At 31.6% G+C, this 21,690-nt stretch overlaps 1 protein-coding gene across 1 annotated transcript in view; it reads left to right on the forward strand.

The window, feature by feature from the left end:
- CDH18 (cadherin 18) overlaps nucleotides 1-21,690 on the forward strand; it is a gene marked incomplete at both ends in the record, with an annotated part of 329,242 nt that overhangs the window by 142,332 nt on the left and 165,220 nt on the right. The window lies entirely within an intron of this gene.

The raw sequence follows: 21,690 nt of genomic DNA on the forward strand, positions 1-21,690 counted from the left end.
AATACCTATTTCAAAAGACTATTGTGGCTTCTAAAATATTTCAGAAGTGATACAATATTACTCCTTAGTAAATAATTTTGTTTCTGCCAATATTCGATCTAACGGTATTGAACCTGACAGTTTCTAGTAATTCCTAGCAGTCTAAGAAAAGCAAAACAAAGAGGAAAGAGCAGAGTATAGTGAAAGGACAACTCTTTATTGTATATTACATATAATAATAGAGTCTGAGTCTAAAAATCTTGGCTTTTAAAATACCCCTGACCAGCAGATTATAAACAAATACTTCAATCAAATATTATCACTGATAATAACCCCATTCCCAGTAATACTATACTTCTGTTTTTCAATACAGGTATTGACAAAATACTTCTCACAGCCTCTAATCTTTCTGTCAGATAATACCTATATTTTTATCATATTGCTTTTTTTCACCCATATTACTATTCCTATGGGAGTGGTCTTTCAAAGTAAGCTCTCCTGAACTTTAAGGGATTGACACCCCCATCCAGTAAAGAAAATTGTACTAATTTACTTGGTCCTTTATTAATATTTCTGGGGATTAAAATGCTTACGGGAATCATATAGAGAAAAATGGTGAACACAGGTCAGTTTATTTCAGAGAAAATGAAGAGGTATGATTCGTTTTCTCAAGCGAACCTTCTCAATACCAAAGGCTTCAGTAGGATAACATGAGAGAAATTGTCCAGTCCTCTGAGTAAAAGTAGTAATCATTGATTTACTAAGCACTTTTCCAACTGCATTACTTTAATTCCCATAGAAGCTCTATCAATGCTACAATATTATTATCTGGATTTTATAGATGGGTAAGCCAGAACACAGGAAAGTGAAAATACTTCCCCAAGGTCACACAGGTAGCCAGTAGTGAATATGCAGTTCAAACTCTGCAGGCTGGTGCTTTACCAATACATGATGTTGCTATTCTATCAGCCTAAGGGTTGTCCGTGTATCTTGATGCAGCTGTGGAATCAGATTCTACAGTGGCTTTGTTGAACACAGTTCCAAACATTGAGGTCTTAACACATATTTTATGCTTCTCAATCTTTTGCAAAACAACATTTTGTTTGGTTTTTGAGGGGAGGAAATCTAGTTGTACACTATACAATAATAATTAATTATCTGCTTGTGTTTATTGAAAAATATTCAGGAATTGGTCCTACATGCCAGCATTCCTTTCTCCATCCTTGGTGGTGACTATTTGTTACATAAAGAAATCATCATGTATGTGCATTAGGGTCTACTCAAGTCATGCTCTTGATCCGTCTTTGGAATTGAGCTAGACACGTCTCGTTACATTTACATGCATTTAGGTTTCAAAATTATGTTTCTCCATTATATACATGATTCTTCTGACTTTACTCTGTTCCACAGTTTATTTTTTTCTTTGTTTTCATGATCGTTTATCCACCGTATAATTTTCTGTTATGAACTAAGACAAACTTTGAGATTGAGTTAAATTTAAATTGATTTACTTAATAAAATTCTATTTGACAAGGTCTCATGTCAAAATTCTGTAACCTAACACTAAGACCATAAGATTTCACCGATTTTCATCAGGCAAACTTTGCCTGCTTTCATAACTCTGAATGGGACCACAGAGGAGTCAGATGAGAAAAGCACAGTTAACCTAATATCAACCCTACAGTAGTCTAACTCTAACTCTAATAGAATATTAGGATGTGAAAGGATCTGCTAGATTTGATGAAACAAGCACAGAAGGTTGTGACCCGAAAGCACATTAATTCTCATAAGTTTTCTCTGACTGCTCAGTGTCTGAACTTTATCTGCTTCTTACATTGATAAATTACATAAGATAATTTACTCTCCTTTTTTTAAGCAAAACCTTACCCCTTGTCCATAAATTTCCAATGAATTTCAAGCTGGTGTATCTAAGTGCTTATCAGGTATTTCTAGTTGGATATAAACCAGTACTACACGCTGTGATATGCACTTACAGTTCTCTATTTCTTTTCTTTTCTCATCACTCATTCATTTGGATTAGCCAGATAGTAACCTAGACATTCTTCTAGAATTTTCCTTTTATTTCACCTCCTGATAGTTAATCTTTCTTCATGGAATTTTGATGTATTCTCTGCAATACATTTTGATTCTGTCAACTCTTCTTTATTCCCATTAATGATACATAATCATTTGTCATTTTCCTCAAAAGTGCTACAAAGTCCCCCAGTTGGTCTTATGTTTCCCAGTTTGTGTTGCCTGGATTCTCTCATACCTGTTGAGCAGAAATCCTGGAATGGGCTTCAAAAAGTATATGAATATCTTGAAACTTTTTGTAAATATTGCTATCCCCATCCAATCATAGACTTCTGCATATTCATACAGAGTGAGAATGAGCTTTTTAATGTATATCTTTCCATATTATGAATCTGCTTACAATTCTTCAGTATCTCCCAATCCTTAGAAATAAAAGTTGAAATTGTCCTAGATGTCACAGAAGCCCCTTTGTGTCCAGATACTTGATTCAATCTTTAGTCACACATCTAACTATCCTTAAGTGCAGCAACACAAACTTTGGCTTTCATTCTTTGCCCTCCCTCATAATAAGTGTTTATGTTCCTTAAAATCTATGCTGATTTACTGATTTCAGGTATTTCTTCTCACTAACAGAATTTGCTTACTTAAAATTTCTATATTGAAAACATAACTAATTTGCACCATTTCTTTAATTACCTTAAGCCATTAAGACCTTTCCATATTTTATCTGAAAAAAAAATTAGCAATTTTTAACAAAAGACACTGCATCCATATAAATAAGTATTTCAGTAATCTCAATTGCTTTAAAACTAGTCTATTTTGCTTTATTAAACCACAATTGTTTGTGAGGCTATATTTAAATAAGGAATAAAATAATATACCAAAAACTGAAATACTAAATATGATTCCATTCCCAGCCAGTTTTTTCACAATGCCTTAACTATAACACACTGTGTTTATATAGATATTCATAGAGTAAAATTAATTTTCAGGAAATAATATTACATCAATTTTGGTTTGTGCTTTCTTTATAATGGGCACTTTGCCTGAGAAAAGGAGAGGAAAATATGTATTACTGGAAAAATCAATAGATCTCAATAATGTATATATAGATATGTATATATAGGTATGTAAGTATATCTATATCATCTATCTAACTATCTATCAATCATCTATCTATCTATCTATAGAGGGAGAGAGAGAGAGATCAGTGTAATGATGTTATAGAATAAGAAGGTCAAGGGAAAAAAACAGAAAAGATTTCACCTGTGTTCAGCAAATATTTACTCAATGCAAGACCTTGTACAAGTAAAATATAATGGTTAACAGCAACAACAACTAAAAACAAAACAATTAATTACTATGTTCTGGATCTTAGTATATGTAGGGATCCTGGGATATATATAGGGCTATATGTATGGGTCTGAGTGCGGCTTGAGAACGTGCATGTGAACAAGTTCTCAGGCAATGCTGATTCTTCTGGAATCAGCTTTTCCAGTGTTAATGCAAGGAAACAGATATTTGTCCTGGTAAGACTGTTTCAGGACTGAGGTGTCATTCAGTCAGGGAACATAATACCATGTAGTGACCTTCATTTCTTATTTTTGACAATTAAGAAACATCATTCATTACAAGACTGTGTTCATTTATTGTAAAAAATCTCTTTCATTCATACATCTTTGAAACCACACTGAGCTCTTTGACTTTCATTTATTTTATTCAAAACTGAGCTAAGCTGATAAGTCTTTTATTATTTTATATAATAGTGACTAATTCTCTGCAGCCATTCTTGATAGACAGTTATCTCTTATTAATTAAATGGATAGCATTTACATTTTAAATTACTATAGCAGGTCTTTTATGATAGTGGTCTAATGACGTAGAAGAATAAAGAAACATTTAAAATAAGTGGAAGGTCATTATCATCCTATTTGTTTTTTCAAAGCTAATGAGAATCATAGAATCTAATAGAATATTAATGAGGGCTTTATGTCAATTTAAAAGTCTGGGTGAAAATATAACAATACATATGCAAATGCCTTCGTAAGTGCATGCAAATACCACAAACAGCCTCACAGAGAATATCTAGTATTGTCTCATTCAAAAATGCATAGGAAAAATAAAATGTAATTGCATAAAGAAGTTTTTAATTAGTAACTACCCATGCATTCATTACAGATGATTTGTCCCATTTTAAGTTTTCAAATTTATACTTTTACATTGAGAGAGTCCTTGTTATTACAGAAAAGAAATCAATAAACCAACCACAATTTTAAGAGAAAATGAGGGAATATTTTGTAATTTTTGATTACCTTTTTTACTATTGGTAAAACTAAATGCCCCAAAACATGTTTAATCTTTTTTTTATTATTATGGTACATGTCACATGGCTAGTTAGGAAGAAGAAAATACAACTAAAATAGTGCTTTAGTATCATAAGGAAATTCCTATTGTAAATGGCATTTGTTTGGTATATCAGCCACATTAAGGTGAGAACAAATATCAACTGGATTTTAATATAAGGTTAAAATAATTCATCAATGTGAGGACATTCATATCTATAAAACCTTATAAAACAGGACATTTGAGTAAAAATATATTTGATCCTTTGATAAAATAATAAAAATACATGTATAAGTTTACCCGTTGTTTAAAATGACAAATATTACTGTATAAATTATCTGTAATAAATAGTATTTAAATAGTCTGTTTAATTACTTTGAATATTACTCCTACGTTTGAGTCACTCAAGATTAGTAAACTAGTTTATGTATATATGTATATATACACTATTTCTTACCTAACATACACTGTGGTTATAAGTCTCATGAAAAATATTAGATTTTAAAATCAGAAAAGATGGTTTTATGGTTTTAGGATAAGAACAATACATAATCTATTATAATGAACTGATTAAATATTAAATATAGTCATTTAAAAGTACAAAATAATATTGACAGTAAATTATCAAATGTCTAATTCATCAAACTGTTATTTTATATAGTTAGAAAGAGTTTGATCTATTCTGTCCAGATAAAGTATGAAATACTTGAATTCATCATCAACTTGACCTGTGTACATAACATTTCTTTACTTCTGTCATTATCAGTTTAGTTTGGGGGCACAAAATTATTTTCTTGGCAAATTTTAATTTCTAATTTAAAAATGAAAACATGTTTTATCCAAACACAACACATTAAGGAATTGGGATTTAATTCAAAACTTTATTAAAATTGATGATTTCAACATTTAAAAAAACACAGTTGAGTGTCAATTCATACCATAATTTTATTTTATTTTAAATTTTTATTGAGTATAGTTGATTTACAATGTTGTGTTAGTTTCAGGTGTACAGCAAAGTGAATCAGTAATACTCACATATATATATATACATATATCCACTCATTTTTAAATTATTTTTCCATACAGCCCATTACAGAGTATTGAGTAGAATTCCCTGTGCTGTATAGTAGGTCCTTATTAGTTATCTATTTTATATAGAGTAGTGTGTATATGTCAGTCCTAACCTCCCAATTAATCCCTCCCCCCGCTTACCCCTTGGTAACTGTAAGTTTGTTTTCTACATCTGTAACTCTATTTCTGTTTTGTAGATAAGTTAATCTGTACCCTTTTTTAGAATCCACATATAAGCAGTATCATATGATATTTGTCTTTCTCTGTGTGACTTACTTCACTCACTATGACAGTCTGTCTATCCATGTTGCTGCAAATGGCATTATTTCATTCTTTTTTATGCCTGAGTAATATTCCATTGTATATATTTACTACATCTTCTTTATCCATTCATCTATTGATGGACATTTAGGTTGCTTCCATGTCTTTGCTATTGTAAATAGTGCTGCAATGAACATTGGGGTGCGTGTATCTTTTCATTTTTATTCAATACATTTCTTCCTCTTTTTGCATATCTTCCCCTATCCTCCAACACAGACTTTGACATGGGCACAAGTAAATCTTTTATTAAATATAATGGCCTGTACAAGCTCTTAATCTCCCTCTTTCCCAGGTGTGTGCCCTTACTTCTTTATGTCTTCCGCCATTCCTCTTGCAGGTTTTGTGATATTGAAATATTCTAGTTCTCTTTAGATGCAGAACATTTTGCTAAAACACAATTTGCTTTTGGGAGATTGATTTAATCATATGGTTTTTGGAAAACTGACCTTTATCTATTTCTATCTGCCTACAAAACACTTTCTTAAATTTTTTACTTGTGCACAAATTCAACATGTTTAAATATAACAGAAATAATTTTTTAGTCATGTGTTCATTGGCTGGTGTCATAGAATTTCATCTATTTTCCCAGAGCAGACATTGGAAGATATATTTGATTATTCTTTTCCATTTGTCATTTAGGATGAGTCATCTAAACATCATTTATTCCTGAAAACCTGTCATGGATATTCTTTGTTTTAGTTCTGTTAAAGATCATTATTACATTTTCCTTAGCTTTTCTTACTAAGCTAAATAAGTTCAACTTGAATTTATATACCTTTTTCTCAATCCATCTTGCAGAACAGTACAATGTTCATACTAAATCACTGCTCTGTGTATCACATATTCTGACCAATATCTTATTGCAAGTAATTTAAAATCTAAAGTTCCATACTATCAAGACATTGCTTAAACTCTCACTACCATAATAATAACTCTTTTATGGCATAATCACACTTCTTTCTTAGGTTAACTTCCTTTCTGTTCCCTAATCTAATATCATATTTCCATGTGCAAATGATTTCTATTTTCAGGAGTATCCCTGTTTTTCATGTTAATATCCTGATCCATTCTCCCTTTCCATTCATAACTTACATGTTACCTGAGCTTCAAAAATTTAAAGATCAAAACAATTTGCTTTTGTTAATGAGGATCTATAATGACTTAAGCAGTAGCATAGAATTTTATTCATGTATGCTATTGCCTAACCAACATAACTGAAAGTTGTTGATAAGAAGAAGCACTTATTTAATTTCCAGGTGTCTTTTAGTCTCCCATCCTACAGAGAATAACATTGAACACATAGCAGCTGTATGGATATTAATCAATAATTTTAAAGTTAAGTCTTTTTAGGCAATAAAATGTAAATATAATTTGGATATTTGACGATTCATTCCCCAGTTTATTACTTATGTAGAAAATAATTTTTAGTCCAGAAACAAAAAAAATGTATCTAATAATTAAAGGTGTCTAGAATTGTTTTTGTTTATTTTGAGATAGATTATATAATTTTATAATGTATTATTTCATCCTTCATAAAATGACATGAATAGTATTGATACCATAATAAAATAATTTTATATGTATTCTTTCCACAACATTCCAGATAAGTGATAATATAGGTCTAAGGTTTTATTCTTCTTCTTTTTTAATGTTTATCTTTATAAATATGTCAAGAAAGTTTTTATGGAAATATTCTACCAATTATTACTTATAATGGTTGTTGTCTAACCTGTGGAAATCTTCTTGTCTATATTTCCTTAAGCCATTCAGTCTTTCTTTCAAACATATTTATGAATACTCAACTCTATGTCATTCATTCTTCTACATATGGATATACAGGAAAAAATAAAACTGATATGATTCTTGCCCTCAAGGAAAATTACAGAAATTCTTCATGCCTTAGTTTCAAGAGCTGTGAAATGGAGGTAGTGGTACCAACCTTGGGTTTGTTTTTCGAATTATCTGGTTTAATGTGGTGAAGTGTACAGTACTGTGTCTCACACATAGGATACAGTCAATAAATGCTTGCTTATTTCAGTGCAACCTATGCTGCCATCACTCTTTTTGATGGACACATCATAGAGGGGACTCAATTTGAGCATATATTTAAATAAACATTCTAAATATCTTTGCACATGCTTTGGGCCTGTTTTTTAAAACATGCAGTCGATTTTTTCATCCTTAGGTTTAGAATTTTACATTATTTTTCATCCTTTCAGTTATAATCGGTTTTTCTACCTAGATTGGATTTTGTTTTAATGAACCTGAGTTTCTCTCAATTTGGCATAGTTTGTACATTTGATCAGCTTTCCACCTATGTCAACATATTAATCACAAATACAATAATAACTTACAGAACTGATGAATCATCTGAAGGCCTTCTAAATGCTGCTACAAATTTCTTGAGTTTCAAACTAATTTTGCCATAAGAAAATTGGATCATAGGAGATAAGTTTAGGATATTTTGAGTGTCCCTAAGCATTAATTCCTTCAGAATAAATTTTTCTATTTGTTTAAAAGGCTAGTAGAGTGATTATGTCAAAAACATTATTATAATCAAAGTCACTATATTTTTTTAAAGATTTCAGGATATATTGTATTTAGATTAACAAGTCATGACTTGCTGCTGAATGCATGTTACTTCACAGAGATTAATGCATTTCTTCAAAATTCTTGCACACTGTTTCTTGAATAATTTATTCCATTGTTCAACATTCATTTTGTCGAATCAATTTCAGGAAATAAACTTGTCAATATATTAATTAAAAAACTTGGGCTTCCCTGGTGGTGCAGTGGTTGAGAGTCCTCCTGCCGATGCAGGGGACACGGGTTTGTTCCCCGGTCCAGGAAGATCCCACATGCCACAGAGTGGCTAGGCCCTTGAGCCATGGCCGCGGAGCCTGCACGTCCAGAGCCTGTGCTCCACAATGGGAGAGGCCACAAAAGTGAGAGACCCGCATACCACACACACACACAAAAAAATCTTATAAATTCTAAGTATCTTTTTTTTTTTCCTCAACAAATCTATGAACTATATGCAAAAGTTAAATACTGGAGTATCTAACTTTGTTTTCTTCCTTTTTTTTTTTTTTTCGGGCCTCTCACTGTTGTGGCCTCTCCCGTTGTGGAGCACAGGCTCCGGATGCACAGGCTCAGTGGCCATGGCTCACGGGCCTAGCCACTCCGCAGCATGTGGGATCTTCACGGACTGGGGCATGAACCCGTGTCCCCTGCATTGGCAGGTGGACTCTCAACCACTGCGCCACCAGGGAAGCCCTCTTCCAGTTTTCAAAGTTTCTATTGTTCAAGGCTAAAGAAAAACTCTCTGAGAATGAATTCCATTCTGTGACATAGAATTTCAATTCTCAAAACATTTCCTGTGATATATTAATAGACTCATTGAAAATGAATAAAATGAAGAAATGTTCACTGGTCAAGTAAACTGAGAATTGGAGTTACATAGGTTTATTCAGTGCAAAACTTATCAATGTGTTTAGCACATAACAAAGTGAAATAGCCCAGAGGGAGATGGGGTAGCTTCCATTTTCTTATTGATTAAACAATTATCTCATTTTCTTACCTATAGAGATTATCTCTCAAGCTTGGTGTTCTACCAAGTTCACTTGAAAAGTTTTGGCTTAGGAGCATCTTAGCTTAAAACTGCTCCCAGACTCATCTAGCAGGCTAAGAATTTAAGATTTAGGTGTAGAAGTACTCAAAATCAAATGACTCCCTTAATCAATGTCCATGTACTTGAAAGGATTTTATCATTCTTATAATACTTGAAAGTATAGGGGATGATCAAGTTCATATTTGTTTGTAAATGTCAGATATAACCAACACATATTTTGTATATTATGAAGTATTGAAAAAAATTGTAAATTATAATTTTGCAGGAGCATAGAACCATTTTATTTCCTCGCTAAGGCATTTTCTCCTAATAAAATTCTGTCATTATTTGAAGGGTTCCCAAAATGCCCAAATTGCCATTAGCAATATAAAAGGAAATGTTTTTGAAAGCATTAATTTTGTTACTTTTAAGACACAGTTGCATTATTGTAATATTTAAATATCTTCAAACAAAAACTCCTCAAAACTGTGAGATGAGTACTTTAGTGTAATTTCCAGCTTCATTGTAATTTCCAGAGTTTTATGTGATCTTTTCTCATTTGTGTTAAAACAAAATGGGGAATTAACATAGATACATTCATTCCCCTATTTTTATACCAATTTCCCCAAGTCCTCTTTGTTCATTCTGCATTTTTTCTAAAATTATACCAGCTAGATAAGCCTACCTACTTATTCTCACATACATAGTATTTTATTTGCTATGGAAATGAAAACATAGGTGCATTATGCTATAATTTTAAATACATTTTTTCCTGCACACTTTGCATTCATTTCACATACCCTACATGTCATGAGTAAAACAAAAGCTCATAATAAATGCATGGATGGAGAAAAATAGTAGAGATATAATAGTATGCCATTTACAGCTTATCACACTGCCATGAATTGTATAGGAAAGGTGGAATAGATAGTTAATGGAAAAGACATTTTAAGTGTTTTATTAAACAGGATGGGGGACCCCAAGCTTCTGGAACTAAAGCGTGGAGATAATACACGCTGTGCAATTATGTACTTTTCAGGTGTTAAACTACATCTCTATGGCATTGAAGCATAAAATCACAGCAAGAATTCTTGTATGGCGATAGTTACCTCTATTACGCACAGTAAGAAACAGCACACTGGGAAACTAGATGACCCATTTATTCTTTCTTTTCCTCAAAATATCTATGTGACATTTCATCAGAACCACTGTTCAAATGGGTTGCATATGCTCACTTGAAATAAATGCCAGAATATCAAGATAAATTCCAAAAGCTGAATAGCATCTTGAACATTCCGGGTAAGAGCTTAGATATATTTTCATATGTAAAAGAATGAACAGTTTTTAAAAGAACATGCTCCCTTGTATGAGATTTAAAACATCTGTAAATAAGTTATATGTAAAAAAAAAAAGTCAGTATATATATTTTTAAATGTTAAAAAAAGTCAGTGAAAAAAGTAAGCCAAACTGGTGACTGCATTTTACTAGATCCCACATATTTTCTGTTACCCAATGGGCATGAGAGTCTCAAAAAACATGAGTTTGAATTTGGACTGAGACATGAGTATTATGAATTATTTTTTTCTCCTGAGGTGGAGTAAATGTAATAGCTGACTTGCTGTATCATCCACTTTGGGTTTTGGCTTCACAAAAACCTGCAATCTAGCCCCAGATTCTAAAAGGGGGGTGGAATGGGATGGAGAGTGTCAATCATTAGGTGACCCCTAAACTCAAGAGCTGATAGCAGAGGGTAAATTGAATACTCACTGTCCATCTGGGCTTGAGTGTATGTGAGTCAGGCTCTTAGAAAGGTCTTATTTCTCCTTGTAAAATCCTTCTCATCTCCAAAATATTGTATTACATTTGATGAAATCCTTTTATTCCAAACTCCATTCTACAGGTCATTCTGTGTATTTTATTATATCTTTATCTTGTTTTACAAAGTATTTCCAAAAATGTAATTACCAACATGAGACTTTGCATTTGAACCTCACTTTACTGATTGACTTTTTGAGTCTGTTCTCTCACTAGTTTTGTTGAAAGGGAAATAAGTAAAAAGTAGAAGAAACTTAAATATTATTTTATTTAAAAAGATATATCCTCTGGTCTATGAACCACCTTTTATAAATGCAACATATTATATTTCTTTTTTGGTTACCAAGTTGACTAAAGGATGCTGTAAGCTATCATTCATATTTTGCCTTTTTTACAAAAGTACATTAAGAAATAAAATTTGTTCAAGAACCTCATTTCTGATCTTAAAATAACTTGTATGTAATATGTTTGGGGTATTTAAAAAATTAGAAACTAAAAAGGAAAAGGAAATTTAAAAGATTAGAAAATAGGTGCTGTTCAAATTGAATAGATATGTGAATGTAATAATAACTTTTCTTTCAAAGCCTAAAGGATAATTATATTGTCAATATGCTTCAGAATTCCTACTGTTTTGTTTTCTGTTTAATTTTTTTTTGCCCTCCCACAGGAAAATACGTTTGCATCCTCAATCCCCTCTTTCTTCTCACCATTACTACATTAGTATTAGTTTTCTGTGGCTGTTTAACAAATTACAATTAAGAGGCTTGAAACAGTAGCACTGTTATCTCACAGTTATCTCATAGGTGGACTACACTGGGTTGTCTGCTAGAGTCTCACAACGCTGAAATCAAGGTGTCAGCTGACTCGGTTTTTACCTGTATCCTGAGGCTCTGGGGCTCTGTGAGGGAGCTCTTTCCACTTGTTAGCAGAATCCAGTTCCAAGCTTTTGTAGAACTGAAATCCCAGTTCTCTTGCTGCTCTGAGGCAGGGGTGGACACTCGCCTCTCTAAGAGGCTGCTCTGAGGTCCTTCCACAGCAGGTGCCCCTCAGTCTTCAAATCCAACAACACAATAGCTCTTTTGAAATGAGATGAAAACTGGTACAAGTGTATTGGAAAGCAGTTTGACAATTTCTTCCAAAACTAAACATCCTCTTACCATCAAACTCAGCCATTGTGCTCCTTGGTATTTACCCAGAGCTGAAATTTTATGTCTATACAAAAATCTGAACTTGGATGTTTATAGCAGCTTTATTCATAATTGCCAAACACTGGAAGCAACCAAGATGTCTTTCAGTAGGTGAATGGGTAAACTGTGGTATATCCAGACAATGGAATCTTATTCAGTGCTAACAAGAAGTGAGCTATCAATTCATGAAAAGACATGAAGGAAACTAAAATGTGTATTACTAAGTGAAAAAAGAGAATCTGAGAAGGCTACATAAGATGTGATTCCAACTATATGACTTCCTGGAAAAGTCAAACTGTGGATGTAGAAAAAAATCAGGGATTTGGAGTGGGGAGATGGAGAATAGGTGAAGCACAAATGATTTTTAGGGCAGTGAAACTATTTTGTTTATACTAATATGGTGGATACATGTCATTATACATTTGTCCAAACTCACAGAATGTAAAATAACAAGAGTGAACTCTAATGTAAAATATGGAATTTGATAGTAATGTGTCAATGTAGGTTTACCAATTGTAACAAATATACCATGCTGTTGGCAGATGTTGACAGTGGGAAAGGTATGTATGAGTAGGGACAGCGGTATATGGGAAATCTTGGTACCTTCTACTCAATTTTGCTGTGAAACTAAAAGAACTCTAAAAAATAGTCCTCTAAAAAATAATACAATACAATAAAATATATGGTGAATTTGGATGTTGTGAAAACTTTATTTATCATGATTTAAACAGTCTAAAAAAAAATCTGAGTAATATTGGGTTGACCAAAAAGTTTGTTCATTTTTTTTTTCTGTAAGATGGCTCTAGTAGTACTTAGTTGTCTTTAACTTCATTTGAAACAATTTTGTTAGACTGTATTGTGACAGCTGTCATATCAGCGTGCATTAAAAAAAACAGCAAATTTGGTGAATTTTTGTGTAGCCATTTTAATATTGAAGATGGAAGAAAAAAAGCAATATTTTCAGCATATTATGCTTTAGTATTTCAAGAATGGTAAACACACAACTGAAATGCAAAAAAAGATTTGTGCAGTGTATGGAGAAGGTGCTGTGACTGAACGTGTCAAAAGTGGTTTGGGAATTTTCTTGCTGGAGATTTCTTGCTGGAAGATGCTCCATTGTCTGGTAGACCAGTTGAAGTTGGTAGTAGTTTAGGCTTTAGCTATAGATCTATGACCTGATAATTTCCTTCTATTCCTAGTTTGCTAAGAGCTTTTGATTATTAATTGATATTGAATTTTATCAAATGTTATTTTTCTGTTGAGAGGACCATATTGATTTGATTTTTTAATCTATCAATAGATAGATGATTCTATCAGTGATGATTTACATTTGTTAATTTTCAAATGTTTTTTTGGCCTTGTATTCCTAGTTAAACCTCCATTTGGTCATGATGTATTATTCTTTTTTATATAGTGTTCTATATAGCTTACCAAAATTTTACTGAGAAATTTTATATTTATGTTGATATAAAAAATTTGTCTCTAGTTGTGTTTTCTGGTAATATTTTCATTTGATTTGATGTCACTCTAATTTTATTTAGTAAAATGAGTTGGAAAACATTCCTTACTTTATTTTCTGGTTGAATTAGTGTAGACTTACTATTATGTATTTCCTACAATTTTGATAGAATTTGTCAGAAAAATTATTTGGCCCTGGAGTTTCTTTGATGAAATACTAACTACATATACAGTTTGCTTTAATAGAATTAGGACTTTTAATGTTATCTGTTTTATCTGGAATGATCACTGGTAGTTTGTGTCATTCAAGGAACCTTTCCATTGTATTGAAATTTTTGAAATAAACTTGTTCACATATTCCCTTATAATCCTTTTAATTTCTGTAGAATCTGGAGTGATGTTCATATTTTATTTATTGTAATGATGATTTATATATTCTCTCTTTTTCATGTCCAGTTTTACTAGAGATTTATTGATTTTATCAATCTGTAAAAAAAAAACCTTTATTTTCTTGGTTTTATCTGTTGTTTTCCTTTTTCTAATTTCATTCAATTTGCTTTGTGTTCTTTCTTTCTCCTTATTGTAGGTGTGATTTACTCTTATACTTCTTACCTCAAGACAGAATCTTAGATCACTAATTTGAAACTGTTCTTTCCTTTCTAATGTAATTATTTATTGCTATAACTTTCTCTGTATGCATGCTATAGTTGCATTACCCAAATTTTCAAATATTGCGTTTTGATTTTAATGCAGTTCAAATTATTTTCTAATTTCCCTGTGGCTACTTTTTTGACCCCCAGCTTATTTAGAAATGTATTGCTCAATTTCCAAATGTTTTGAATATTTCGCTATTATTAATTTCTAATTTAATGTTGCTAGTGTGAGATCATACTCTGTATGATTCCAGTTCTTGTAAATGTATTAAGATTGGTTTTATGGCCGTGTTATCTGCTCTACCTTGTTGAGTGTACCACGTGCCCTTGATAAGAATGTATATTTTCTCTTACTGAGTGGAATGTTCTATAATGTAGTTCGTTGCTTGATAGAATTGTTTAGATCTTCTAAATCCTCACTTATGTTCATCTGCAACCTTTAGTTTCTACCTTATAGTTAGCCTTTGCAAGCTCAGCTGTCTGAAGTGATCCAAAAAAGGTATTATTTCTTTGATTAGCCAATTTATGTTGTTTTCATTGTTATTGTTGTTTTGGTGATGGCAATGTTGTTCCTAACTTTCAATATCCTAAGTGGAAGACAGAAAACTCAATTAGAATTTTAGAGAAAAATGGAAAACAGTTATCAGCTCTGCCTTCTGTACTTTGACAGGTTTTTACATACTGTTTTAGGGGAATCCTTACTAATCCACTGTCAGTATTTTACTATGATAGATAAGAAATGCTCATAATGAGGCAAATATTTGTCTTATTTTATTTACATTTTAAAACAACATAAAAACTGAATGATAGATTAATAAATATGCTACTAGAATTCTTCTGAAAGTATGACATGAAATCACTTAGAAATTGAAAACTAGCGTTTAATCTCTATCCACATTGCTTTCAGGTGTACAACATAATAATTCAATATTTGTATATATTGCAAAATGATCACCATGATAAGTCTAGTTAATGTTTTGAATTCTATTATAGTGATTAAACAATATCTTAAATAAGACAATAAGAATAAGAGTAGTGGGAAGTTGGAACTGCCAATGTTGAGAAATTAAATTCCCCCATGTCTTAAAAAAAAATAAAATAACATTTTACCTTGTGATTTTGTTATGAGTCCCAAATTCTTCTAACACGATATTGACATCATCAGCAGCTTAAGGAGTAACAAATTGGATAAAGAGTAAGTGTCTCTATGGTACTGGACTGTCATACTTTTCACCAATGTTTAAAATAGTTGGAATTGGTTCTGTAGATGCAGTTCATCTTATACTGATCAAGCTGCTAAATATTTAATGTTTTTCTCATTCACTATTTATTTAATATGAGATCCACACATAGTAATTTAGCTATTTTCATAGTTATTTTGTTTCAAAGAATTTTTGATCCAAAGCCATACCATAAAAAAGACCAGAAAGTGTTTACTATAAGGTAATTTAACAGCAAAGCACTGAGATAGAGAGCCCTGTTTTTTTCCCCCAATTACTTCTGATTGTGTGGACAGTCACTCTTATTTAACTATAGAATTTTGAAAGACAATTTAATTTGACCTGACAATATTAACTTGATTTTCTAAAAGATAGATGCTAAAAGAAGCTGATAACTATCAAATAAATGTTCTAGGCACAATAAATTTGCTTATATTTAGTACTGTTTATCAATAGCAATTGTATAGTTAAAAGTATTAATTATTACCACCATGGGTGCCCCCTATATTACAAACAGTTTCACAGACAGTTTGTATACTCTATATAAGTAAATAATACTGAAGGCTTAGAAAATAAATGTTTTATTCTCCTTTTAGAATTTGGGAAACCGGATCCTATTAATGAACTTTTCCAGAAATACAGTTTTTAACCTGTTTTACTCAAAAGTCAGTGTTGCACTAAGTTAACTCTTTGACAAACCATGAGATATAATATAAAACTTTCCTATGTGTTGACATGACATGTACATGCTGTCATTGTTTCATGGGAAGAACATAATCTTTTAAGCTCCTAAGCCACATATAAAAATGACCATATCCAGATTAAAAAATGCAAATGTAGATGCTAAATCTCAGTACAAGAAAACTGAATAAAGCAATGGCAAAGAAATAACTTTGATACAGGAGAATAATCTTATAAGAGTTTCTAAATATTTTCAATAGTAGCTTCAATTTTGAATGAAGTTAATTGTCTAGTGATCAGATTGACTAATTCTAGATACAAAGCATCCTCAGTTTGCTCTAATGTCATTTATCCCTGGGTAGGGCTTTTATACAAGGGATAAGAGTTGTACATTGTAGGAGGCCTTTCTGCTCAGAATCTCAGCTGGCAGGCACACCATCCCAAAGGGCAAACTGCAAACTTTCTGTTAAGAACCAGAAAAGACCAACTCCTACAGGGAAATTGCTATTCCTCACCGAGTCCAAAAAATATGAGCTTCCCAGAGTAAGAATAGTTAACGATTTTCAGTTTCAAAGCACAATTCTCTTGAAAATAGAGAAGATGTTTTATGGAAATGAATGATACTTTGTTTTTCAGTTGGAAAATGCATCTAAAGCTGATTCAGCAAAACTAAACCTATCTTTTAGATCAATTATTTTAAACTTCACAATATTTAAAACAAATGGAAACCTTTACATTTCTTTAGAGACCATGGATTACAAAAGATCTGAATATATTTATTGAAATGAATTGATAAACAGTTATATTATAAATTCAAACTGTATATAAAATAATGTCTTAAAAATAGTGTTATTTCTAAGAGTATATGAATACCTTATAAGGCATTTATATAAAGGCATTGATGATACCAAGTCTTGAATGTGGGCTTTATTTTTCAAAGTTTTATTTAAGAGTTAATATTATTGAAAACTGGCATCTTTTTCCTTTCTTTACATATAATACAGGATAATTTATTTTAAAATTTATAATTTTATATACTTGTTTCTAATTACAAGTTATCATCTTCCTTGTTTGATACATTACCTCCCAAGTAAAAAAATCATAGATATGCACATATATTTGATTTCTAGTTAGGTAGGAAACTGAATATTGATGACAAGAGAGTACTGGTTCAACTAACTAAATTCTGATCTAACATTTATACATTTCACAAAAAGGATTACTGCTGTCATATCCTTGACTTTTAACATGTTATGTATTCTTCAGGACCAAAGATCAATGTTAATTTCTCCAAACCTCAAAATATATTTAATTATCTTGCCTGTTCAGCCCCATACCATGTTGTTTGTTTTTCTATTGTACAAACATCTATTATACAAATAATAGATGTTAGTATATTTCTATTATATAAACAAGTATGGTAATCATCTAAAGCCCTACTTGCTATGAGGTGGTTGTATGATTTAATAGCCACACACAAGCTAAATTGTCCTCTATCTTTTTTTAAGATTTATTGAGGTAATGGGCATATAACATTGTGTAAAATTTGAGGTATACAATGTGATGATTTGATACACACGCACATATATATATATATTTGTAATTACCATTTTGTTTTGAGATCATCCAAGGTCTACTCTCTTAGCAACAGTTAAGTATATAATACAGTATTGTTAACTCTAGTCACCATGCTGTACATTAGATCCCCAGATGTACTCATCTTATTAGCTGGAAGTTTGTACTCTTTTGACTGACATCTCCCCATGCTCCACCTCCATTTTCTGGCAACAGTCCTTCTCCTTTATTCTTCTATGAGTTTGGCTTTTTTAGATTTTTACATGAACACGATACCATAGAGTATTTGCCTTCTCTAACCAACTTGTTTCACTTAGCATAATATAATGTCCCCAAGTTTCAGCCATATTGTCACAAATGTCAGGATTTCCTTCTTTCTCATGGCTGGATATACTCCCTTGTATTTATGCGTGTATACACACCACGTATTCTTTAACCATTCGTCTGTAGGTAGATACTTATGTTTTTTCCATATCTTGGCTATTGTGAATAACATTGTCCTGAACAGATCTTGATTTCATTTCATTTGGATATATATGCAGAAGTGAAATTGCTGAATCATATGGTAGTTCCATTTTTAATTTTTTGAGTAACCTCTATACTGTTCCATAGTGGCTGTATATTCCTGTTAACAGTTCATAAGACTTCCCTTTTCTCCACATCCTCACCAGTACTTGTTATCTCTTGTCCTTTTGGTGATAGCCATTCTAACAGATGTGAGGTGATGTATCATTGTGGTTTTAATTAGTATTTTCTGATGATTAGTGATGTTGAGCATCTTTTCATGTATCTGATGACCATTTGTATCTCTTCTTTAGAAAAATGCTATTTAGTTCCTTTTGCCATTTTTGTTTACAATTGTTTGTGGGTTTGGTTTTTTTGTTTGTTTGCTTTTGAGTTGTATAAATTCCTTAATATTTTAAATATTAACCCCATATCAGATATTTGATTTGCAAATATTTTCTCCCATTCTGTAGGTTTTTACATTTTGTTGACTGTTTCTTTTGTTTTGCAGAAGCTTTTTTAGTTGATGTAATCCCTCTTATTAATTCTTGCTTTTGTTGCTTATTCTGTTGGTATCTTAACTAGAATATCATTGCCAAGGTCAAAGTCAAGAAGCTTTTCCCCTATGGTTTCTTCTAGGAGTCTTATAGTTTCAGGTCTTATGCTTAAGTCTTTAATCTACTTCAAGTTAATTTTTGTGAGTGGTGTAAAATAAGAGTACTATTTCTTTATTCTGCATAAAATTATACAGTTTCCTCAGTACCATTTATTATTGAAGAGACTATCCTTTTTCCCATTGGCTCTGTTCCCATTTTTCCCTTGGCTCTGTTGTCAAATATTAGTTTACCTTTTATACAGGGTTTATTTTGGGGAACTTGATTCTGTTCCATTGGGCTATACATCTATTTTTTTATGTCAGAACCATACTGCTTTTGTTACTATGGCTTTCTAATACATTTTTATGAAGAAGTGTGACAACTTCATCTTTGTTCGGGATTGCTTTGCCTAGTTGAGGTCTTTTGTAGCTCTGTAATAATGTTAGGAATGTTTTTTCCTATTTCTGTGAAAAATGACATTGAAAATTTGATAGGGACTGCATTGAATCTATAAATCTCTTTAAGTAATACAGATATTTTAACAGTATTAATTCTGTCAGTCCATGAACACCAAATAACTTTCCATTTGTTTGTTTCTTCTTCAATTTCTTTCATCAATATTTTACAGTTTTCAGTTTACAGATTTTTACCTCCTTGGTTAAATTTATTTCTAAGTGTTTTATTGTTTTTGATGATATTGTGAATGTGAGTACTTTATTTCTTTTTCAGATATTTTGTTGTTAGTATACAGAAATGCAACTGATTTCCGTATGCTGATTTTGTATCCTGCAAATTTACTGAATTTGTTGATTAGGTCTAAGAGTCTTTTAGTTAAGTCTTTAGAATTTTCCATATATAAGATCATACCATCTGCAAACAAACACGGTTTTACTTCATTCTTACCAAATTGGTTGCATTTTATTTCTTTTTCTTGCCTGTTTGCTCTGAATATGACTTTTAGAGCTATATGTAATAAAAGTGGTAAGAAAGGGTATTTTCGTCTTGTTCCTGATCTTAGAGGAAAATTGCTTAACCTTTCATTGGGTATGATGTTAGCTATGGGCTTGTCACATGTGCTGTTTATTGTATTGAGGTGAATTCCTTCTATACCCAATTTGTTGAGAATTTTATCATGAAAGGATGCTGTATTTTGATTTTAATCTTTGAAAATTTGCTAGGTTTTGTTTTGTGACCTATCATGATTTATCCTGGAGGATATTTCATATGTCTTGAAAAGAATATGCATTCTTCTGCTGTTGGAGACAATGTTCTGTATATGTCTGTTAGGTTCATTTGATCTAAAATATAGTTCAAATCCAATATTTCCTTATTGATCATTTTGTCTGGATGATCTATCCATTATTGAAAATGAGGTATTGGTGTCCCCTACTAATATTGTATTGTTGTCTATTTCTCCATAAAATTTGTTAGTATTTGCTCAGTATATTTAGGACTAAGATGTTGGGTGCACGTTTATTTATGATTATTATTTCCAATTGATGAATTGACTCCTTTATTGTTGTATAATGACCTTCTTTGTCTCTTGTGATCATTTTTGGCTTAAAATCTATTTTTTTTTTATGATATAAGTATAGCTATCCCTGCTTTCCTTTGGTTTCCACTTGCATGGAATATCTTTTTCCATCCCTTCACTTTGAGCCTATGTGTGTCCTTAAAGCTGAAGTGAGTCTCTTATAGGCAGCATATAGTTGTTTCTTTGTTTTTCTGTCTAGCAACTATGCCTTTTGATTGAAGAATTTAAATAATTTATATTAAAAGTAATGTTTGATAGGTAAGAACTTATTAATGCCATCTTCTTGTTTTTGGCTTTTTTGTGGTTTCCTTGTTTTTCCCTCTCTTCCTGCCTTCCTTTGTGAATGGATGACTTTCTTTGGTGGTATACTTTGCTTCCCTTCTCTTTATCATTTGTGTGTCTACTGTAGGATTTTGCTTTGTGATTACCATGAGGTTACATAAAATATCTATTGATATAATCCTAATAACAACTAAACTATAGTCACATGCAAAATTACTATCCCTTTTGTGTTTTTGATGTCAAAATTTACCTCTTTTTATATGTGCATCCATTAACAAATTATTGTAGCTGTAGTTATTTTCAATACTTTAGTCTTTTAACCTTTATACTAGAGTTAGTGTTTAGCACACTACCATATTATAGTATTATTCTGAATTTGACTGTACACTTACCTTTACCAGTATATTGTATATTTTTAGATGTTTTCATATTACTAATTAGTGTCCTTTTATTTCAGCTTGAAGAACTTCTTTCATCATTTCTTGTAAGGCAGTGCTGGTGGTGATGAACTCCCTCAGCTTTTTCTTTTCTAAGAAAGCCTTTATCTCCCCTTTATTTTTAAAGGACAGCTTTGTCAGTTAGAGTATTCTTGCTTGGCAGTTTTTTATTTCTTTCTTTCGGCATTTTGGATATACCATCCTATTCTCTCATGGCCTGTAAGAATCACCTGAGAAATCTGTTGATAGCCTTATGGTGTTTTTTTTTTTTTTTTAATTACAAGCTTTTTATTTTTTCTAAAGATTCTCTCTTTGTTTGTGATTTTTTTTATTATAATGTGTCTTTAAGATAATCTCTTTAACTTACATTTTTTGGTGACCTGTGACCTT

The sequence above is a fragment of the Mesoplodon mirus genome, assembly GCF_964341445.2.
Source record: "Mesoplodon mirus genome assembly, chromosome: 5".
Classification (NCBI taxonomy): domain Eukaryota; kingdom Metazoa; phylum Chordata; class Mammalia; order Artiodactyla; family Ziphiidae; genus Mesoplodon; species Mesoplodon mirus.